General features: G+C 37.8%; 1 pseudogene; it reads left to right on the forward strand.

The window, feature by feature from the left end:
- The first annotated feature begins 371 nt into the window (after nt 1-371).
- On the forward strand, nt 372-1,584 carry LOC130867694 (poly(rC)-binding protein 2-like; annotated as a pseudogene).
- Nucleotides 1,585-25,710: the final 24,126 nt, after the last annotated feature.

Here is a 25,710-nt window from a genome sequence, read left to right on the forward strand (position 1 = left end):
CCACTTGTTGGTTTCCAACTGCTTAGCCCAAAAATAATCACACAGAAACTGTATTAATTAAATCACTGCTTGGCTCATTAGCTCTAGTTTCTTATTGGCTAACTCATATATTAATTAAACACATTTTTATTGCCCAGACCAGCAGAGGCAGCAGCAGGAGCAGCCGCCCACCCACCCGCCCTCCACCTGCCCGCCCTCCACCTGCCCCTGGGTCTCTTTTACTTTCCACCCCCCTCCTCAGCCCGCCAGCGGGGGGTGGGGGGGCTCGCCTTCTTGCAAGCCCCTATTGTTCCGTCCCCCCCTCCCCCAGCCTCCCGCCCTTCCCCTTCCTGCCTGCTCCCCTTTTCCCCTCAGCGGACTCAAGTCTCCAGTTTTGGCATTCACTCCCACCCGTGACCAAAGACTTGACCACTCAAAAGTCCAGCTCCCTGTAACTACTAGACATGAACACTAGTGTGATTGAAGGTGGATTAAATGTCACTCTTACTATCAGGCTACTTATGCATGGAAAGGAAGTTGGCAGTATCATCGGAAAGAAAGGAGACTCTGTTAAGAAGATGCACCAGGAGAGTGGTGCGTTTATCAACATCTCAGAAGGGAATTGTCCTGAGAGAATTATCACTTTGGCTGGACCGACTAATGCCATCTTCAAAGCCTTTGCTATGATCATTGATAAACTGGAAGAGGACATAAGCAGCTCTATGACCAATGGCATAGCTGCCAGCAGACCCCCAGTTACCTGCTAGTCAGTGTGGCTCTCTCATTGGAAAAGGCGGTTGCAAGATCAAGGAAATAAGAGAGAGTACAGGGGCTCAGGTCCAGGTGGCAGGGGATATGCTCCCCAACTCAACTGAATGGGCAATCACTATTGCTGGCATTCCGCAATCCATCATTGAGTGTGCCAAACAGATCTACGTGGTCATGTTGGAGTCCCCCCCCCCCCCTCAAGGGCATGACCATCCTGTACTGGCCCAAGCCCTCGAGTTCTCCAGTCATCTTTGCAGGTGATCAGGACAGGTACAGTACAGGCAGTGACAGTGCGAGGTTTCCCCACACCACCCCGTCCATGTGCCTCAACACTGACCTGGAGGGACCACCCCTAGAGGCCTATACCATTCAAGGACAGTATGTCATTCCACAGCCAGATTTGACCAAGCTGCACCAGTTGACAATGCAACAGTCTCATTTTCCCATGACCCATGGCAAAACCGGATTCAGTGACATTGAATCCAGCTCTCCAGAGGTGATAGGCTATTGGGGTTTGGATGTATCTACTCAAACTACTTCTCATGAAGTCACCATTCCAAATGATTTGATTGGCTGCATAATTGGGCGTCAGGGCACCAAAATCATTGAGATCCGTCAGATGTCTGGGGCGCAGATCAAAATTGCAAACCCAGTGGAAGGATCTACTGATAGGCAGGTCACCATCACTGGATCTGCTGCCAGCATCAGCCTGGCTCAGTATCTAATCAATGTCAGGCTTTCCTCGGAGACAGGTGGCATGGGGAGCAGCTAGAACAGTACAGATTCACCCATAATCCCTTTCTGCTGTTCACCACCACCCATGATCAATCTGTGTAGTTTCTGAACAGTCAGCGATTTTGTGGAAATTATTTGGAAGATGAGTCTGAGGGGAACTGGCAAGGTTTTAAATAGTTTGTAAATTTTCAGTTTCTACACACTTTATCATCCACTCATGATTTTTTAATTAAAAGCGTTTTAATTCTTTCTCTGTTCAGCAGTTACACTGAGATATCCATATTTAGTTTTATAAGCTTTTTCCCCCTTTTCCTTTTTTTGTTTTTTTTTTTGCCTCATGAATTTTTGTTTGTCATGGAAATGTAAGAGTGTAATATTAATACATTTTAGTTTAATTCTGTAATGTCAGGAATTTTTCAAAATAAATTAAAAGATGGACTGGAGCTTTTTCTTTGTGAATAGAAACTAGATGCCACAGGGAAAAAATTTAAAAAAAAAAACATTTTTATTAACCTGTGTATCGCCACGTGGCTGTGGCTTACAGGCTTACAGGCTTACAGGCTTACAGGCTTACAGGCTAAAGTTCTGTCTGGCTCCAGTGGGGCTTCATGGTATTTACTTTAGTTTTCCCCACTTAGCTCTGTTCCCCTATAGCTCTGAGAAAGGCCCAAAGCAGTTTTTTTTTTATTTACTAATGGTAATCACAGCATACAGAGGGGGAATCCCACATCACAGATCCCTGCCTTGTTTGTGTCTTTCTGACTTCCATTAATTTAGGACTGTGATATGGAGAGCCCCCACCCCAGTTGCTTTTTCTCAAGCCATTTTAATACTGTAACAGAAACCTTCAAAGGGTCTTAACAGGGTCCATGAATGCAGGAAATGGAAAATAAGAGAAATAGGGGTAAGCAAATTGCTGGATGGGGAATCCAGTGTTTTCAAGGATATTATGAGAATGCTCAAAATGTCAAACAAGCAGACATAGATTTTGCCCATTATCTGAGGACTATAAAGAAGGGGAGGGACTAGGCTGTTTTAATTACAACTCAAAAGTGGCCCTGATAAGCAATAAGAATCTGTGAACAACTGCATAATAGGAAGGGCTTTGGGTGTGGAAGCACATTATCTCCCTAAGGGGATAATTACTCTTACTACTCTTTTCACATTTCATGGGGTAAATTGGATTTTTTGAAGGGTGGTTCCCATAGCCAGGAAATTGTAAAGGTCAGTAGGATTCACTTTTAAGGAAGTGGACAAAAATATGTAATATTTGGGGTAGTTTTAAAATGTTATATATCCATCCAGAGCCTGAAGTAAAAGACAAATTCTGCTCTCTTGTCAAGGAAGAAGTATCTTTTCCTAGACCATCCTCTCAAAACCCCTGATACATCTATCTTCCTCTTTTATAATATTTTAAATCTATATGTAATGATGTTGCTTCGCCTTTTGAAAATTGGTATCTACCAGGAAAAAGGAAGGTAATATCAGAATCTGATTATGAGTGGAGAAGTCCATCTTTAATGGCCTCCAAGCGTACTGACATTTATTACCACATGAATCATAGTAAATACATGTGATTTGCATGTACATGTATTTTTCAATATTATGTGTAAAATCTCTGAAGTAAAAAGGAAACATTTCATAGGAAACTGAATAACTCGAGTTTAAGATAATACATTTAATGCAAGATGTTGAGAAAATTGGGCCGGCAGATGATAAAAGCAATTGCCTCATAACCCTGTCTACCTAAATTTGATTCTCAGAATTCACAATGAAAGAAAAGAACAAAGTCATGAAAGTTGTTCTCTGACTTCTCTATATGCATGTTGCATCATGCATATACCTACATGTATACCCCACTCACAAATAGTGAATTAAAAATAAAATTGGGGAAATGACTGTTAAAGATACAAGTTTCCTTTTTAAAGTATCTATATGTGGACTGAAGGTAGAGCTCATTTGATCAAGTTCTTATCCAACATTAAGTATGCTCTGGGGCAGATACCCAGAACTGGAAAAAACAAAGGACAAAACAAAATGAAACAAAGACCTGGTTCTGAATAAGTTGGTAAAAGAAAGAGACCTGAGAAATAAGTTCTCTCTTCCTTCTCATTTGTCATTCAGGATCTAAAAGGCTGTTCTTAAGCTTTACAAATAGTGGTAAATCCTCTAAGAAAATAACAGTGAATAATGTAGCTCAGTCACTTAGAAATGTAGCTGTAGCAATGAAGGACTTCTTAAGGAGCAATTGGAAATAAATTCCACAAACAAAAACTTCAGGGTACTACAATTTTAAAAACACAGCAAATAAGAAGTGCAGTAAGTAGTATATTATGCAGCTAGGAAAAGAAAATAAACTAGGAATTAGAGTCCAATTCTCTCAGTTGGTAAACTATAAGAATTGTTAAATTTAAGCACATGATGAATTATTTTCATGATTCTCAATGTGTGCAAAACAATTAGATAAAATTAATATTTGAAAAAGTTACACATGTCTCACAGTATGTGTGAATGTAAAATAAAGAGGCCTAATCAGTAATACAAATATGAAATACTCTCAAGAATTAAGATCACATACATATTCTGTTCTTTGTTGCTTCTGTTCTACTATATACTTAGCAAATAATTAGTCCTGGTTTCTTTACTCCAGCTCAGCCATAATATGCATTGCATTTTAATCATCCCTAATAAATAGAAATTAGTCAACCATTTGTGGAACTATTCAAAAACCCTGTATGAATATAACAAAACTATATATTGCAAACCTAAATGAGAAATTGTTTGTGTTTATAGAAGAAAAATAGATCAAACGAAAGATGGATGAACTTATAGATCAATTTAGTGCTTACATTTTAATTGCAAAGACATTTTAAAGCTGCATTTTAGAACAATACTTGCAATTAATATATGAGAATTTTCCTGTGATGAAAAATCTTTTCTTAGAAATGTGATTTCATTTCTAACATTTTTGTTGTTTTTAAAGGGAACTTTTCTTTTGGTATTAGAACTGTGAAACCATGAGGCAGTCTGGTTATTACAAAGAATAACATTAAACCAGACACCTACCTATAATGAACCTTCATATCAAATGCAATAAAGAAGGATTGGTGATGTCCTGGGAACCTGGCTAGAGTTCATCTACCTGACCAGTATTTAATTAGGTTTGCTTCAAATTTGGCTTAAGTTGTGGTAGCAATCTTATTCTTGGCCAGTGGGAATAACAATTTCTGGGGGATCCCAACAAGATTCAGACCACCCACACTAATTCTAAAGCTGGACCTTCACTCTGAAACTCCAGGACTGAGGTGACACTTCAGGAGTCATGTGCAGGGACTACTGGGGTAAACTGTCATGCTGAGAAATGCAACAAGCATCTATCTGCAGAGGCCTCCTGAGAAATGGAAGGTGAGCTTGAAATAGTTCTGGAGTCCACTGCCAAGGAAAACAGAAAGATGCAAGCTCTTCTCCAGGCCACCTGGAGAGGAGAGGCACACAGCACACCAGAACTCACAAAGACACTTGCCTCAATGGCATCACTCAGGGAGACCTGCTAATGGGTTAAGATTTCTGCTGGGGTGACAGGGAACCTCCTGCTACCAATACATGCCAGTGTCTGGGGGAGTCTGTGTCATAGGCCTCCTTGTGTCTGGTGTCTACTTATCCCAAGCTTGTGGATGGCTTCTTTCCTCATGCAAGCCAGTGTGACAAGGAAACCTGAGGAAGCCAATGAGTATCATAGGAAAGAAAGGAATAAAAAATTCTAGGCATCAAAGGTTTCTCTATGTTTCTTTTTGGTTTTAGTTTTTTCTTTATTCCTTTCCTTTTCTTTTTTTTTAATTGTTAGGTATTGAGCCCAAGAGTCTGCACATGTGAGGCAAACAGGCTGCTACTGAACAACATCCCATCACTTGTTTTCTGAGACAGGGTCTCACTGTGCAGCCCAGGCAGGCCTTGAACTACCCTCAGTGCTGGGATTGTAAGAGAGCCCCATCACATGGCTCTCCACATTGCTCTTCGTGATATGCTGCATTTTTAGTGAGATAACAGCCTCTGGTCACATTGGCCCTGAGGCTGGCTCTATGATGCTCATTGTCTTTTTGTTTGTCTCTTTGTTTGTCATTCTTCTTTTCCTTTTTAAAAAATTCTTTTTAATGTGCTATACATTTTATTCTGTCTCCTGTCTTCCTCCTCTCTTCCCTTCTACCCTCTCCTGTGATACCCATGCTCCCAATTTACTCAGGAGATTTTGTATTTTTCTCCTTCCTATGTAGATCCATTTATGTCTCTTTTAGGGTTCTCTTTGTTTTCTAGGTTCTCTGGGGTTGTGGATTGTAGGCTGGTTTTTCTTTGCTTTATGTCTAAATGCCACTTATAAATGAGTACATATTGCATTTGTCTTTCTGGGTCTGGGTTACATCACTAATATGTGTTTTTCTAGATCCATTCATTTGCTTGCAAATTTCAAGATGGCTCAGAGGTTAAGAGTGTGGCTATTCTTCCAGAGGTCCTGAGTTCAATTCCTAACAACGACGTGATACCTATTGTATTAAAGCTCCTACCTGGGGAGCTAAGAAAAGCCTGGAAAAAGTGGAGAGACTCTGTTAGTCAGCTGAGCTTTGGAGGGAGGCAACACACAGAAAAAGATAAAGACTCAGTGGCAGTTAAAACTGTGACATCTTCCTAGGAGGTGACCTAGCAGATAACTTTGGTGTTTTGTCAAGACTTTTCACCTGCTGTTCTGAAATTGAAAACAGCAGAGCAAGTCTCATGCTGACAGTGGCTTATAGGCAGAAACACAGCTATTGTCATGACCTTGAGAACAGATACTTCAACTCTATAAAATACTATTCCCCTCTATGCTGCTGCTTCATTGTACATTCTAGACATTCAAATGGAGAGTAGCCAGGATCAATCATGACTTTGGAAGGCATACAAGTGGTAAAGTATCTGTCTGCTTCCTGGCTTCCTACTGAGTTATAGGAAACAGGTCAGAGGTTTTGTCCACAACACCCAGGTGGGCAAACAATAAAGCAGAGAAAACTAGAAAGCTGAGGGGTAGACAGTCTGCAGGACAGGAAAGACCATGGGCACTTCAGGTAGGAGTTGGTATTCTTTGGCTCTGAAGGAGGGAAGAGAGCTGAGGCAGAAGATCCTTGGGAGCAGAGGCATGCACTTGGGATTAGCAGGGCATTTTGTGGAAATTATTTGGAAGATGAGTCTGAGGGGAACTGGCAAGGTCTTTGTCCACTTCATCTATTTGACTTGTGATCTGAATAGGAAACCAAGCTGGTGTTTCTGGGTCCTGGTACACTACTGTTAAGATTAGTAGAAACTATACAAATACTAACTTTCACCAATACCAAATCTTTTACCAAACAAGGTTTTATGTGATTATATAGCAAAATTACTTACAAGGAACAAAAGACTTCAACAAACTCATGTCCTCCCATCAAGAGTCATAAAAATCCAGTTTGCTTGGCATCAAGAAACCTAGTAAGGAAATTGCCAGTAAGTTATTATCTGGTAAGGCACTTGATTACCTCATATCCTTCCCACTCTGTTGTAGGAGGCTGCCTGTTTGTTCCCGGGTGCTCAGCCCCAAAATAACCACGCAAAAACTGTATTTATTAAACCACTGCTTGGTTCATTATCTCTAGTTTCTTTTTTTCTCTTTCCAAGCCATTGAGTTTTGATTAAATTTTTATTAGATTAAAAAATACCAATCCAAATTTCCACTCGCTCACCTCCTCCCATTCTCTCCACAACCCTTCCTCCCCACCACCTCTAATTCTAAGAGAAGGTAATGCACTTTGCTTCATGGAGGGTCCAAGGCCCTCCCTACTAAATCTAGGCTGAGCAAGGTATGCATTCAAAGAGAATAGGATCCCAAAAAGCCAATACATGCAGTAGAGATAAATTAAAGTGCCACAGCCAGTGGCCCCTCATTCTGCCACAGCCATACAACTGTCAATCACATTCAGAGGGACTAGTTTGGTCCTATGCTTGTTCCTTCAAGTCCAACTGGAGTTGGTGAGCTCCCATTAGCTCAGGAAAACTGCTTCAGTGGATGAACCCTTCATGGTCTTGACGTCTTTGCTCTTATTCTCATTCCTTCTGCTCTTCAACTAGACCCTGGGAGCTCAGTCCAATGCTCTGGTGGGAGACTCTGTCTATGTTTCCATCTGTTGTTGGATGAAATTTCTATGGTGATATTTAAGATAATCATCAGTCTGAATACAGGGCAAGGTCAGTTCAGGCACGCTCTCCTCTATTGCTTTAGGTCTTAGCTAGGGTCATCCTTGTTAATTCCTGAGAAGTTTTCTAGAGCCAGATTAATTCTCACTTTCTCCTCTATCGGGTCCAGTGTGGTCATATTTATATTGAGATCTTTATTTCATTTGGTCTTGAGCTTTGTGCATGGCAACAGACATGCATCTGTTTTCATTCTTCTACATGTTGACATCCAATTATGCCAGCACCATTTGTTGAAGATGATTTCTTTTTTCCATTGTATACTTTTAGCTTCTTTGTCAAAAATCAAGTGTTCATAGGTGTATAGATTAATATCCAGATCTTCAATTTGATTCTGTTGGTAAACATCTCTGTTTTTATGCTAATACCAAGCTGTTTTCATTACTGTAGCTCTGTGTTAGAGCTTGATGTCAGGGATAGTAATGCCTCTGAAAGTTCCTTTTTTTTACAGGATTGTTTTGGCTATCTTGAATTTTCTGTTTTTCCATATGAAGTTGATTATTGTTCTTTCAAGATCTGTGAGGAATTGTGTTGGGATTTGGATGGGGATTGCATTGAATCTGCAGATTGTTTTTGGTAGAATTGCCATTTTTACTATGTTGATTCTTCCTATCCAAGTAGCTCTAGCTTCTTATTGTCTAACTCTTACATCTTAATTTAACCCATTTCTGTTAATATGCATATTATCACATAGCTGTGGCATACCAGGTAAAGTTTACTCCAGGGTCTGTCTGTGGCAGGGCTACAAGGTGTCTCCTCAACACCGTCTTCTTCCCCCCAGCATTCAGTTTAGTTTTCTTCACCTAGCTCTGTTCTGCCCTGCTCTGCTATAGGCTCAATGCAATGGTATTTCTAGCATACACAGGGAAATCCCACATCACCACTCTCTGTACTGAGTTCAAGCCTTGACACACCTTAATGCTTAGTAGGACTGCACTGGAGAAAAATCAAATTTCTGTATCAAGACTACCCATTTCTGAATGTCTTGAAGATATAAGATAGTCTGTCCACAATACTTTAATAAATTTTGTTGAATTTAGACATATACATGTCATGTTACCAATATACAAGTTAATATTAATAAAGTTTTTCTTTAATGTCATAATACTGAAAAATCTCAATAACTGTGTTAAATGTTCTTGTAGTCTCTTCTGTTTCCCCTAATTGTCTTTTTCCTGCTGTCCTTTTTCTACTCACTTTCATTTTTTTATTTATTTATTAAAAATTTCCACTTCCCCCTCTCCTCCCATTTCCCTCCCACTACACACATTCCCCCTTCCCGTCCCTCTCCAGTCCTAAGAGCAGTCAGGGTTCCCTGCCCTGTGGGAAGTCCAAGGTTCTCCCCACTCCATCCAGGTCTAGGAAGGTGAGCATCCAAACAGACTAGGCTCCCACAAAGCCAGTCCATGCAGTAGAATCAAAACCCAGTGTCATTGTCCTTGGCTTCTCAGTCAGTCCTCATTGTCAGCCACATTCAGAGAGTCCGGTTTGTTCATATGCTCCATCAGTCCCAGTCCAGCTGGCCTTGGTAAGCTCTCATTAGAGCAGTCCCACCATCTCGGTGGGTGGGCACACCCCTCGTGGTCCTGAATTCCTTGCTCATGTTTTCCCTCCTTCTGCTCCTCATTTGGACCTTGGGAGCTCAGTCCAGTACTCCAATGTGGGTCTCTGTCTCTATCTCCATCCATCGCCAGATGAAGGTTCTATGGTGATATGCAAGATATTCATCAGTGTGGCTATTTGATAAGGCCAGTTCAGGCACAATCTCCTCTGCTTCCCAAGGAACAAGCTGAGGACATCTCCTTGGACACCTGGGAACCCCTTCAGAGTCAAGTCTTTTGCCAACCCTAAAATGGCTCCCTTAATTAAGATATCTACTTCCCTGCTCTCATATCCACCCTTCCTCCATCCCAGCCATCCCATTCCCCAAAGCTCTCCCCAATCCTCCCCTTCTAAATTCTCTTTCCCCATCTCCCCTTACCCCTACCCCACCGCTACCCCCGTGCTCCCAACTTTTACCTGTCAATCTTGTCTACTTCCAATATCCAGGAAGATAACTATATGTTTTTCTTTCGGTTCACCTTCTTATTTAGCTTCTCTAGGATCACAAATTATAGGCTCAATGTCCTTTATTTATGGCTAGAATCCTCTTATATGGTATGAGTGAGTACATACAATATTCATCTTTTTGGGTCTGGGTTTTCTCACTCAGTAAAGTGTTTTCTATTTCCATCCATTTGCATGCAAAATTCAAGATGTCATTGTTTTTTACTGCTGTCTACCCACTTTCTTTTCTCCACATTCTAATGTCATTTTTATCTTATTTTAAATCATTTTTACCTCCCCTGCCTTAGTGAATTACAAAGTAATAGGGAGAGAAATAACTTAATAACTTGTATGCTGTAGGACTTGTGGTCATACCAACTTTGTTTTATACAGCACATAATGTCTGATAATGCTGTAGATCTTTTATTTCACTGAAAACCATACTGTTTCAAAACTCTGTTTGGCATGTTCTTACTACCACCCAACAAAACTTGTATAACTTTTATTTGATTTCTTAATGATTTTCCTACGTTTTTTCTATGTTCAGTATCAGTAATTCCAGCTCTGTAGACTTTTCTTCTTTCTGAAAATATTTTATCCTTGTTTTTTCCCCTCATTCCTTATATGAGTATAGCAGATGATTCTACTTCTAAGAATTCAGGATTATTAAAATCCATATGTTTTATAGTAATACTGTAGAGATAATACTTTATATTTGGGGGAAAGCATGAACCTTCATTATTAAAGAAAACATCAAAGTAATGATGCTTTCTTTGCTTGTTTGTTTACTTGTCTTGAGGCAGAATCTCACGTGGCCCAATCTCATCTTAAATGTTATATAGCCAAAAAATAGCCTGAAATATTGATCTCCCTACCTGAAGGTCCCAAGTATTAGGTTATAGTCACAAAAAACACACATGATTCAGTGCCTTTTTCTTTAATGTACAAAAAGTATGATAACTTGTCTTCATAGCAACATGAACAATAAACAATCCTAACATATTTTATCATATTTTTGTATCATAGAATTAGAATCAGAAACAAAGAGCAAGTATTTTTGTGAGTTAGTATGTAACACATCAAAATGAGTCACATAATAGTTTCCTCAAAAAAAGAAACAAGAAAAAAGTTATATACTCGGTATTTTCAGTTATAGAATATTTTAAAAAATAATAAAAGTTTAACTGTAGTATTGTAAAACAGACCACTAATTTCTGATAGAAAAATATATTTAGCTTTAAAAGAGAGGGGAAGGCTTACAAATTGATATAAAAATCATATAATGCAATTATTTTTATTTAAATTGTTCTATGGCTGCTTGACAATAGGCATATAACAGAAATTCTGAAATTTTATGCTTCAACTGTATACCTGACATATACACCATATCTCAGCCATTGTTATATAAATCACTGTATGCTTCAGAGATTATAAACACAATTCCTAGAAAATCATTGCTGAACAAGATAATGAAAGTAATTAGAACTATCATTTAATAATGGAGGCACTGTACAAATAGGATGTGTGAGTAGAATACACAATCATGAATTCTTCCCAGTACTGGTAAGGGTATGTGAAAAACAGTTAATTAAGAATTATTAGTGAATCATTCATGTTTACTTAGAGGTACTTTATGTAACATCTATCTATCTATCTATCTATCTATCTATCTATCTATCTACATACATACATACCTACCTGTCTGTACATCTACTTACCTACTTGCTGGTCTCCCTTCATTGATATCCTGTCTTCATATTTCTAAGATTCAGTTCACTATATTGCTCTTTTCTTTTCTTTCTTTGGTTTTCTGAGACAGGGTTTCTCTGTGTGCCAGTCCTGGCTATTCTGGAACTCACTTGGTAGATGTCCTTGAACTCACAGAGATCCTCCTGTTTCTACCTCCTGAATGCTGGGATTAAAGGCATGTACAACCACAGCACACAATATACAATATTTCAATGACATTACACATAATTGTGATCATCTGTTTGAACACAGTGCACTATGATAGGGCTTTACTATTACTCCTTGTAAACATATGAACTTTCAACTTTTAAAGTCAAAGATGGATCTATTAACCTAACCAAGTTTATTAGGCTGTATTTTATTTCTCACATAGTAAGTCAACCTTTAAAACAAGCTATTAGATTGTTTTAAATCCAAAAAATGTATATCTGAATAAGGTAATTTATAATAAAACTTTATATTTAAGGTTCTGATATAAATATTTCACATGAAACAAGTCATGTGACATCACATTTATCTAATTGTAAGTGGTCTCTCACAAAATGCACTATATTTAATTGACCTATGCATACATAAACCTATGCATACACATATGAATAGTTAATTTCAATATGCATGCAAATGTGCATATTGATAGTTGGCAATTCAAATACAAAGTCTTTACTACAAATATCATAGGTGGATTTATCAGCTGCTGGATTGTTCTTCCTTTAAGTAACTTGAATTTGTTACTTAAAGCATCTTCCATCTGTCATATATTCCTTAGGAAGACTATTTTTCTAATTCATTACAGAGAATTATAAGTAAGAACTATATTAGTTTAATGTGGATCTTGTGGCAAACATGGGTATGCAGTAATATCTTTCTTTCACTGGAAAGAGTATAAGCCCTTGTCAAATTTATACTTTCTTAAGTTTCTAAAATGTCCTTTATGATTCTTATATTGCTAGTGCACTTATGGTATTAAGCTATTAAATATATTTTCTAAAATAATTTACAGGTAAATTTATTTCTAAAATATATAAGTTTTCATTAAATGGTGATAAGATACATTCTGCTTTTGCTAGATATTTGTCTGGAGGCAAACATGGATCTGTCAGGCAAAGATCATCTCTTGCAAAAGTCAAAAATACAGTATTTATTGAACTATCAGCATAAATACATTTCTATCTAGCTAATACTCTAAATATAAATTTTACAAAATATTATATATCTTAGTTTGACAATCAAAGAGCTTGAACAGGTATAAGGTCTTACAGGAATGATTGATTGAAGCTGTCATAAAACATGATTTACTTTAGAGTGCAGAGAAGATGCTGATAGACAACATAGCTTTCATTACCAATTGAAATAGACATACTTGATTCTGAGACACAGGACAGTGACTATGGCCCAGGAACTCAAATTCAAGCTGTTTAAAATATCATGATCTATAGTGGAAGTGGTTACATAAAGTTTTTATTGTCATAGAGCGAAATAAAATTCTAAGTCAATACACTTATTAAATATATTGGTGATGATGTCAAGTTAGTAGACTAGTAAATTTCTATCATAGGTTTTAGTTGTTATCTGATAATGTTTTTAGCTTTTGTGGTAGCTGAAGTTGTATTTAGCAGCCTGGCAAATATCACAGTAATGATTCTACCAATCAATAAATATGGAAGACCTTTGTTTTCTAGTGTCTTTCTTAACCTCTTTCTTCAAAAATTTAAAGTTTTCATTGTAGAAGTCATTCAGGTCTTTTATTAGTCTTACTCATAGACATTTTGCCGTTATTTTGGTTGGTTGTGATTTTTGGTTTTCTTTTTTTAGAGGCTATTGTGAAAATGAGTGCTAGCATGCCTCTTATTGGTATACAGAAAAGATAAAGCAGGCCTGAGACAGCAAATTCTAAGGGAGTGGATCAAAGCCCGGGAGCACTGAGAGACCTCCAGAAACACAGAGTGACCAAGGAGGTAACTATAATTATGGCACTAATTATACCACGAAGAACAAGCATCTGAGCCTTGGATTCATGGGCACATAGAAGATTAATTAACAGCATCAACAAGAGCCCCAAACAAACCTATTAAAGGAGAAAAGGAGTAGAAAAGTTAAGAACACATGCAACACCACAAAGAGCAACAGGACACCAGTAAAACTGAAAGACCCTACAACAGCAAGACACAAACAACCAAATATAGATGAAGCCGAAGAAAATGAGCTAAAAAATAACTTCAGGAGAATGTTCGAAACTCTTAAAGAAGAAATGAGAAATTCTCTCAAAGAAATGGAGGAAAAGACAAACTAAAAATTGGAAGACATCAGCAAATCCATTAAAGAACACCAAGAAAAAGCAATCAAACATATGAAAGAAACTATTCAGGACTTGAAAACTGAATTAGAGACAATAAAGAAAACACAAGTGGAGGGAAATATAGAAACAGAAATCATGAGAAAACAATGAGGAACCACAAATGCAAGCATGAACAGCAGAATACAAGAGATGGAAGAGAGAATCTCAAGCGCTGGATTCAATAGAGGAAATAGACTCATCAGTCAAAGAAAACATAAAATCTAACAAAAGCTAAACCCAAAATATCCAAAAAATATGGGACACCATAACAAGGCCAAACCTAAGAATAATAAGTATAGAAGAAGAAGAAGCTCAACTCAGAAGTACAGAAAATAGCTATTTGGGCACTGGGACCGAGTTGCGAGTGCAACCGGGCACACGGGAGTCCCTTTGTTTCAATAGCCAGCCTGCAGCAAGCAAGGTAGGCCTTTTGTTTGCGAGCTACCTGGCCAGCAAGGAGATCTGAACTCAGTACCAGAAGATACATCAGTAGGTTGAGTGAGTTCCCAACCCACGGCAGCAGCCCGGGAGAACGATCACAGACATTCCTCATCCCCCTATACTTCCTAGTCTTCCTGCAGGGGCTATTATCCCTGGCTACTGCCTCTCTCTTCCTACACCACCCAGCTTGCATCCAGAAAACTCCTCCCTTCTGCCTCCCTTCTTTGGGCCCAGAACATCCCCCAGATGAGCCTGTTTGGGCTCTAGGACCAAGTCGTGAGTGCAACCAGGCATGCGGGAGTCCCTTTGTTTCAATAGCCGGCATGCAGCAAGCAAGGTAGGCCTTTTGTTTGCGAGCTACCTGGCCAGCAAGGAGATCTGATCTTGGAACCAGAAAATCCATCAGTGGACAAGGAGACCTGACCCTATAAAAAAAGATCCATAGAGGAGCATTCAGAGGAAGAGATGGGCAGGTGCCAATGCAAGAATTCCTCCAACAATCTGAAAAACAACATGAAATCTCCAGAACCCAGTGAACTTACAACAGGAGGACTTGAACACCTTAATCAAGAAGTAGAAAAAATTGACTTTATGAAAATGATAGAAGGCCTTAAACAGGAGGTGAAAAACTCCCTTAAAGAAATGGATGAAAAGAATAACAAAAAGTTTGAAGAATTGAGTAAATTGGTAAAAGATATCCTAGGAAACCAGGAAAAACAATCAAGCTGATTATGGAAACAGTTCAAGACTTGAAAACTGAAATGGAGGCAAGGAAGAAAACACAAACCAAGGGCCAGCTGGATATGGAAAGTCTAGGTAAATGAACAGATATGACAGAGACAAGCATAACCAACAGAATACAAGAGATAGAAGAAAGAATCTCAGATTCTGAAGATACCATTGAGAAAATAAACGCACTGATCAAAGAAAACAGCAAATCCAACAAATTCTCATCACAAAACATTCAGGAAATCTGGGACACAATAAAAAGAATAATAGAGGTAGAAGGAGAAGAACAGCTCAACGGTCCAGAAAATATATTTAATGAAATTATAGTAGAAAACTTTCCCAATCTGAAGAAAGATACGCCTATGAAGGTTCAAGAAGCATACAGAACACTGAATAGACTGGATCAAAATAAAAAAGAATCCCCTTGCCACATAATAATGAAAACGCAAAACATACAGTATAAAAAAAGAATACTAAGAGCTTCAAAGGAAAAAGGCCAAGTTACTTATAAAGATAAACCTATCAGACTTACACCTGACTTCTCTACAGAAAACATGAAAGCCAGAAGGTCCTGGATAGATGTACTGCAGAAACTAAGAGACCATGGATTTAAGCCCAGACTGCTATATCCAGCCAAGCTTTCATTCACTATAAATGGAGAAAACAAAATTTTCCAGGATAAAAACAAATTTAAACAGTACATAGCCACAAATCCAGCCTTACATAAAGTAATAGAAGAAAAATCACAAACCAAGGAGTCCAACAATGCCCACAATAACTCAGACATCTAGTGACACATCACCAGCACAACTCATAGAAGGGAAACACACAAACTCTACTATCAAAAAAAATTGACAGGAATTAACAACCACAGGTCATTAATATCACTTAATATCAATGGATTCAACTCACCTATAAAAAGGCACAGGTTAAGAGATTGGATACGAAAACAGGATCCAACATTCTGCTGTTTACAAGAAACACACCTCAACCACAAAGACAGACATCTACTCAGAGTAAAGGGATGGGAAAAGGTTTATCAAGCAAATGGACCTAAGAAACAAGCAAGTGTAGCCATACTAATTTCTAACAAAGTTGACTTCAAACTAAAATCAATCAGAAGAGGTGGAGAGGGACATTTTATACTCATAACAGGAACAATTAATCAGGATGAAGTCTCAATCCTGAATATCTATGCCCCTAGTATAATAGCACCCACTTATGTAAAAGAAACATTACTAAAGCTCAAGGCAGTCATCAAACCACACACAATAATAGTAGGAGACTTCAACACCCCTCTCTCACCAATGGATAGGTCAATCAGACAGACACCTAACAGAGAAATAAGAGAATTAATGGAGGTAATGAATCGAATGGACTTAACAGACATCTATACAACATTCCACCCAAATAGGAAAGAATATACCTTCTTCTCTGCAGCTCATGGAACCTTCTTAAAAAATTGACCACATACTCAGTAACAAATCAAACTTCCACAGTTACAAAACAAATATTAGTAACTACCTGTGTCTTATTGGATCACCATGGATTAAAGTTAGAATTCAACAACAATGCTACCCCCAGAAAGCCTACAAACTCATGGAAACTGAACAGTCAACTACTGAACCACACCTGGGTCAAGGAAGAAATAAAGAAATTAAAGTCTTCCTTGAATTCAATGAAAACAAAGACTCAACATACTCAAATCTATGGGGCACTATGAAAGCAGTGCTAAGAAGAAAGGTCATAGCACTAAATGCCCACTTAAAGAAAACAGAGAAAGCACACATTGGAGACTTAACAGCCTACCTGAAAGCTCTAGAAAGAAAAGAAACAGACTCACCTAGGAGGAGTAGAAGACTGGAAATAATCAAACTGAGGGCTGAAATCAACAAAATAGAAACACAGAAAACAATCCAAAGAATCAATGAAACAAAAAGCTGGTTCTTGGAGAAAATCAACAAGATTGATAAACCCCTATCCAAACTAATCAAACGGCAGAGAGAATATGCAAATTAACAAGATCAGAAACGAAAAGGGAGACATAACCACAGACACAGAGGAAATTCAGAGAATCATTAGATCTTACTACAAAAGCATGTATGCCACAAAATTGGAAAATGTACAAAACAATGGATACTGTTTTTAGATAAGTATCATATACCAAAGTTAAACCAGGACCAGGTGAACAATCTAAATAGACTTGTTAGTCACGAAGAATTAGAAGCTGTTATCAAAAACCTCCCTACCAAATAAAAGCCCAGGACAAGATGGTTTCAATGGAGAATTCTACTAGAACTTCCAAGAAGAGCTAATACCTATACTCCTTAATGTATTCACAATATAGAAACAGAAGAGTCATTGCCAAATTCCTTTTATGAAGCTACAGTTACCCTGATACCAAAACCACACAAAGACTCAACCAAGAAACAGAATTACAGGCCAATCTCACTCATGAACATCAACACAAAAATTCTCAATAAAATACTGGCAAACTGAATCCAAGAACACATTAGAAAAATTATCCATTATGGTCAAGTGGGCTTCATCCCAGAGAGGCAGGGCTGGTTCAAAATATGAAAATCTATCAATATAATCCATCATATAAAAAACTGAAAGAAAAAAAACTTATGATCATTTCATTAGATGCTGAAAAAGCATTTGACAAAATTCAACATCTCTTTATCATAAAGGTCTTGGAGAGATTAGGGATAAAAGGGTGATACCTAGATATAATAAAAGCTATTTACAGCAAGTTAACAGCTAATTTCAAATTAAATAGAGAGAAACTCAAAGTCATCCCACTAAAATCAGGAACACGATAAGACTGCCCACTCTCTCCATACCTCTTCAATATAGTGCTTGAATTTCTAGCAATAGCAATAAGACAACATAAGGGGATCAAGAGGATTCGAATTGGAAAGGAAAAAGTTAAACTTTTGTTATTTGCAGATAATATGATAGTGTACTTAACTGACCCCAAAAACTCCACCAAAGAACTCCTACAGCTGATAAATACCTTTAGTAATGTGGCAAGATACAAGATCAACTCCAAAAAATCAGTTGCCCTTCTATACACAAAAGATAAGGAAGCAGAGAGGGAAATCAGAGAAGCATCCCCTTTCACAAGAGCCACAAATAGCATAAAATATCTTGGGGTAACTCTAACCAAGGAAGTGAAAGATCTATTTGACAAGAACTTTAAGTCTTTGAAGAAAGAATTGAAGAGGACACCAGAAAAAGGAAGGATCTCCCTTGCTCTTGGATTGGGAGGACCAACATAGTAAAAATGGCAGTTCTACCAAAGGCAATTTATAAATTCAATGCAATCCCCATCCAGGTCCCATCAAAATTCTTCACAGATCTTGAGAGGACAATAATCAACTTTATATGGAAAAACAAAAAACCCAGGATAGCCAAAACAATCTTATACAATAAAGGAACTTCTGGAGGCATTACCATCCCTGACTTCAAACTATTACAGAGCTACAGTATTGAAAACAGCTTGGTATTGGCATAAAAACAGAGAAGTCAACCAATGGAATCAAATAGAAGACCTGGATTTTAACTCTCAATCCTATGAATACCTGATTTTCGATAAAAGATCAAAAAGTATACAATGGAAAAAAGAGAGCATCTTCAACAAATGGTGCTGGCATAACTTGATGTCAACCTGTAGAAGAATAAAAATAGATCCATATCTATCGCCATGCAAAAAACTCAAGTCCAAATGGATCAAAGACCTCAATATCAATCTGAACACACTGAACCTGATAGAAGAGGAAGTGGGAAGTACTCTTCAACATATGGGCACAGGAGATTGCTTCCTATGTATAACCTCAGCAGCATATACATTAAAGGCAACATTGAATAAATGGGACCTCCTGAAACTGAGAAGCTTCTATAAAGCAAAGGGCACTGTCACTAAGACAAAAAGGCAACCTACTGACTGGGAGAAGATCTTCACCAACCCCGCAACAGACAAAGGTCTGATCTCCAAAATATATAAAGAACTCAAGAAACTAGACTTTAAAATGCTAATCAATCCAATTAAAAATGGGGCACTGATCTGAACAGACAATTCTCAACAGAAGAAGTTCAAATGGCCAAAAGACACTTAAGGTCATGCTTAACCTCCTTAGCAATCAGGAAAATGCAAATCAAAACAACTTTGAGATACCATCTTACACCTGTCAGAATGGCTAAAATCAAAATCACCAATGATAGCCTTTGCTAGAGAGGTTCTGGTGGGAATGCAAACTTGTTCAACCACTTTGGAAATCAGTGTGGCGTTTTCTCAGGAAATTCGAGATCAACCTACCCCAGGACCCAGCAATACCACTCTTGGGAATATACCCAAGAAATGCCCTATCATATTATAAAAGCATTTGTTCAGCTATGTTCATAGCAGCATTATTTGTAATAGCCAGAACCTGGAAACAACCTAGATTCCCTTCAATGGAAGAATGGATGAAGAAAGTGTGGAATATACACATATTAGAATGCTACTCAGAGTTAAAAAACAATGACATCTTGAATTTTGCATGCAAATGGATGGAAATAGAAAACACTATCCTGAGTGAGGTAACCACAAAAGATGAACATGGGATGTACTCACTCATAAGTGTTTTCTAGCCATAAATAAAAGACATTGAGCCTATAATTTCTGATCCTAGAGAAGCTAACTAAGAAGGTGTACCCAAAGACAAACATATAGTTATCCTCCTGGATATTAGAAGTAGACAAGATTGCCGGGCAAAAATTGGGAACTTGGGGTGGGGTGGGATAGTGGTAAGGGCAAAGAGGAAGAGAAAAGTGAGAAGAGGAGGATGGGGAGAGCATGGGGGAATGGGATGGTTGGGATAAAGGAAGGGTAGATATGGGAGCAGGGAAATATATATCTTAATTATTGGAGCCATCTTAGGATTGGCAAGAGACTTGACTCTAGAGGGGCTCCCAGGTGTCCAGGGAGATGTCCGCAGCTAGTTCCTTGGGCAGCAGAGGAGAGGGAACCTGAAATGGCCCTATCCTATAACCATACTGATGAATATCTTGCATATCACCATAGAAACTTCATCTGGCAATGAATGGAGATAGAGACAGAGACCCACATTGGAGCACCAGACTGAGCTCCCAAGGTCCAAATGAGGAGCAGAAGGAGGGGGAACATGAGCAAAGAAGTCAGGACCATGAGGGGTGCACCCACCCACTGAGACAGAGGGGCTGACCTATTGGTAGCTCACCAAGGCCAGCTGGACTGGGACTGAAAAAGCATGGGATAAAACTGGACTCTCTAAACATGACAGACAATGAGGGCTGATGAGAAGCCAAGGACAGTGGGACTAGGTTTTGATCCTACTGCATGTACTGGCTGTGTGGGAGCCTAGTCTGTTTGGATGCTCACTTCCCTAGACCTGGATGGAGTGGGGAGGACCTTGGACTTCCCACAGGGCAGGTAACCATGACTGCTCTTTGGACTGGAGAGGGAGGGGGAGAAGAAAAGGGGGAGGGGGAGAGAAGAGAGGAGTGGGGGGAGGGGGAGGGAAATGGGAGGTGGGGAGGAGGCTGAAATTTTTTTCAATAAAAATGTGTATATATATATATATATAAATGTACAGAAAATATATTTAACAAAATCATAGAAGAAAACTTTCCCAACCTAAAGAAAGACATGCCAATGAAGACACAGGAAGCTTACAGAACACCAAATAGACTGAATTTAAAAAAGTCCCCTTGCTATGTAATAATCAAAACATTAAAGAAACAGAGTAAAGAAAGAATATTAAGAGCTATAAAGGAAAAAGGGCAAGTAACATATGAAGGCAGACCTATCAGAATTACACCTACTTTTCATCGGAGACAATGAAAAACAGAAGGTCATGGTCAAGCATTATGCAGACATTAAAAGACCACAGATGCTAGCCCAGACTGCTATACCCAGAAAAACTTTCAAAAACCATAGAAGGATAAAAGAAGATATTCCATGACAAAGCCAAATTTAACCAACACCTAGCCACAAACCCAGCCCTACTCAAAATTCTAGAAAGAAAACTCCAACCCAAGGAAGTTGGCTACATCAACAGAAACATAGACAATTGATGGTCTCATAGCACCAAATCCCAAAGAAGGGAAAAACACACAAATTAACATCACTAACAATAAAAACTAAATTAACAGGAGATAGCAATTACTGGTCATTAATATCCCTTAATATAAATGGACTCACCTATAAAAAGGCACAGTCTAACAGGTTGGATACAAAAGCAGAATCCATCCTTCTTCTGCATACAGGAAAAACACCACAACCTCAAGACAGAGATCATCTCAGAGTAAAGGGTTAAGAAAAAATATTTCAATCAAATGGTCTTAAGAAACAAGCAGCTGTAGCTGTCCTAATATCTTTAAAAATAGACTTCAAACTAATATCAATCAAAAGAGACAAAGAAGGACATTTCATATTAGTCACAGAAAAAATTCATCAAGAGGAAATCTCAATATTGAACATCTATGCTCCAAATACAAGGGCACCCTCATATGTAAAAGAAACAGTTCTAAAGCTTAAACCATACATTAAACCCCACACCCTAATAGTGGGAGATTTCAACACCCCACTCCCACCACTGGACAGGTCAGTCAAACAAAAATTGAACAGAGTAATAAGGGAACTAACAGATGCTATGCCTTAAATGGACTTAGTAGACAACTACAGAATATTCCATCCAAACAAAAAAGAATATACCTTGTTCTCAGCACCTCATGTAACCTTCTCAAAAATTGACCAAATACTCAGTAACAAAACAAACCTCAACAAATACAAAAAATTGGAATAACCCCATGTATTTTATCAGATCACCATGGTATAAAACTAGAAGTCAACAGAAGTACTAATTCCAGAAAGCCCACAAACACATGGAAATAAAACAATGCTCACCTAAATCATCAATGGGTCAAGAAAGAGAGAGAGAAATTAAAGACTTCCTAAAATTCAATGAAAACGACCACAAAACATACCCAAATTTATGGGATGCAAAGAAAGTCGTGTTAAGATGAAAGTTCATAGCACTAAATGCCTACATAAAGAAGCTGGAAAAATCCCACACTAGTGAATTAACAGAACATTTGGAAACTTTAAACAAAAAGAAGGAAACTTATCTAAGAGAACTAGATGGCAGGAAGTAATCAAATTGAGAGCTGAACTCAACAAAATAGAAATAGTAGAGAGAAATAATGGCACTATATCTATCAGATGGTTTTTGAAGATTAGAGAACACATAAACTTAGGGTTAGAGTTTATAGGTATTATAAATAAGAAGTCATTCATATACCATTTATGTAGTCAGTTATTGAAGATGCATAAAATGAAATTTATAATCATAACTAAACTTATAAACCTCATAGTCATTATTTATCTTTTAAGGTAAATTGAAAGTAATTACATATGTACTATGGAAATAGTTTAGTGTCTAACGAGTATACTATACATATGTGAGGGTCTGTGTTAAGATCTGCATAACTTACATAAATGTTATCTAAATACTGAGTAGACATAATGGCATCTCTGTAAATCTAACCTCTAAAGGCAGAGAGAGGGGATTCCCAGAGAAAACTGGCTTTCAAGAGTAGCCACATCTGCATTTGACTGGGAGACCCTGCCACAGTAAGAAAAAAAGATGGAAGAGAAATTGAGGATGATTATCAACATTAACCTTGGGTATCCACATGCATGTGTATATGTATGCTGGCACATTAACCCACACATACACACATATATAATTACTTGAATGCAGAGATGCAGTCACACATGTACACCACACACAAACACACACAATTACATGTATATCATGTACCATACACACACACACTATCATAAAATTGGATATATTATGTATATCTGAATGAGTCTCAAATCAATAATAGTTATTATTATTATTATTATTGATTTTTATTGATCACTACATTTTGCTCTGCTCCTCTCCCTGCCTCTCCCCTCCACTTCAACCCTCCCACAAGGTCCCCATGCTCCCAACTTACTCAGGAGATCTTGTCTTTTTCTACTCCCCATGTTGATTAGATCTATGTATGTCTCTCTTAGGGTCCTCATTGTTATCTGGGTTCTCTGGGATTGTGATTTGTGGGCTGGTTTTCTTTGCTTTATGTTTAAAAACCACTTTATGAGTGAGTACATGTGATAATTGTCTTTCTATATCTTGGATACCTCACTCAAAATGATGTTTGCTAGCTCCATCCATTTTCCTGCAAAATTCAAAATGTTGTTATTTTTTATGCTGTGTAGTACTCCATTGTGTAAATGTACCACATTTTCCTTATACATTCTTTGGTTGAAGGGTATTTATGTTGTTTCCGGGTTCTAGTTATTACTAACAATGCTGTTATGAACATAAAGCTTCTGTAAAGCAAAGGACACAGTCAACAAGACAAAATGACAGCCTACAGAATGGGAAAAGATCTTCACTGACCCCACATCAGACACAGCTCTGATCTCCAAAATATACAAAGAACTCAAGAAATTAGTTATCAAAAGAACAAATAATCCAATAAAAAAATGGAGTACAGACATAAACAGAGAACTCTCAACAGAGGAATCTAAAATGACTGAAAGACACTTAAGGAAATGTCCAACATTCTAAGTCATCAAAGAAATGCAAATCAAAACAACTCTGAGATTCCATCTTATACCTGTAAGAACTGCCAAGATCAAAAACACTGATGACAACTTATGTTGGAGAGGTTATGGGTAAAGGGAACACTCCTGCATTGTTAGTGGGAATGCAACCTGGTACAGACTCTTTTGATGTCAGTGTGGCAATTTCTCAGAAAATTAGAAAAAGGAAACAATCTTCCTCAAGACCCAGCAATACCACTTTTGGGTGTATATCCAAAGGATGATCAACCATGCCACAAGACCTACTTTTACTAAAACAACTAGAGTGAAATTTAATTAACACTGTGTTTGAATTCAGTAGTACCCACAACATGGATTTTCTAATGCTAGACAAGATTGATTTCTCCAAATTTGAGAAAAATAGAGTGAAAATAGTAAATACTAAAATGAAAAGTGTAGGAAACATTAATTGCTCACCTAGTAGATAAGTTCACCCAACAAGTCCTTTAAAACCCATAGGCAACCTGGACTTGTTAGAATTAGCCACAGTTTAGAGTGAGAAACATGGTGTTGCCTGGCTACAAAAGATGATCAGTTCAGACTTTATATTCTCCATTACCAGAAATCCTCACTAGGGTCATCCTCATAGATTTCCAGAAGTTTTCACTGTGCTAGATTTTGAAACCACTCCTAAAATGCCTCGCCAATTCCTGTCTTGATCAGCCTTGATATGAGGGTTTTGCCTTGTCTTATTTTATATTGTTTTGTCCTGTTTGGTTGTTTTCTCTCGGCGTTCTGCCTTTCCTGAAAGGAAATGGAGGAGTGGGTCTTGGGAAAAGGGGAGGTGGAAGGGAGCTGGGAGGAGTTGGGGGGTAGTAAATTGTGATCAGCATGTACTATATGAGAGAAGAATCTATTTTCAATAAAAAAGAAGAAATGTGGTGTTAAGCGTGGCTAAAAAAATTACTCAAGGTCACACCCAATAAAATTATATAAGTGAGAATTGAAATCTCTTTTTCAAAGACATAAAACAATTTTTTAAGAGTTAACAAGTGGTAGCAAGTGTTTGAGTTCTCTGGCACATTCTGCATTAGAGCCTTCAGAAGAGCCTCACACCTTGATGATATAATACATGGTATGTAGGGATTATTCCATACTCCTACTGTTACTCCATCAATGAAGAAATTGAGAATCAGAAGGACATGGCAAAGGACCCATTGTTGTAAATGTATTTGGTGTCTTTTGCATATGATGAAGGCTGTTTGCTTTTATTTTTTAATTTATTTTATATTTAAAAAATTGTGTGTGTGTGTGAATGTGTGTGTGCATAAATGCTGGTACCTACAGAACCCGTAAGAAGACATCAGAACCCATGCTGCTACAGTTCCATGTAGTGGCAAGTGCCCTGATGTAGATGTTAGGAATTAAACGTAGGTCTTCTGCAAGAACAGTGTACATTTTTAATGTAGAGTTATCTCTCTGGCCCATGATGGAGATTTTAAAAAGCAATTGTAGGTTGATGACCTTTGTTCTTTAAAGCTGCATTTAAAAGATTACATATTCATATAACATACAGATCAAACAAAAATAAGATTGTAAGAAAAATTCCCAGCTATTACAATTTCCTTTGGAAGTTCTGAAATAGTTGCATATCACTTAAATGGCAAAATTCACAGGAGTGCTTACCCAGGATACAAAAGTAGCTTGGTTGATACTCAAGAACAAAGAGAAAACTTCAAACATTAATGCCACAAGAAAAAAGAATTTCAGGCACTCAAAATATTAACTGTGAGATACAATGGTTATGTAAACGCTTTCACAGTTATCAATAGGTATATTGATATAGACATATATATATATATAACATGCTATATCTATATACTGCAATTACATATCAATTATAACTTTATAAAGCTGGCTCTGTATTACTGAATATGATATATTAGAAAATCATATTAAACATTTATTTTATGAGTAAAAATAGGAGGTAGCTTATTGTAAATGCATTATGAAAACTTCTCTATGCAAGTTGAGTGGAGGGGTAAAGCTAATG

The sequence above is a fragment of the Chionomys nivalis genome, chromosome X (assembly GCF_950005125.1).
Source record: "Chionomys nivalis chromosome X, mChiNiv1.1, whole genome shotgun sequence".
NCBI classification, from domain to species: Eukaryota; Metazoa; Chordata; class Mammalia; order Rodentia; family Cricetidae; genus Chionomys; species Chionomys nivalis.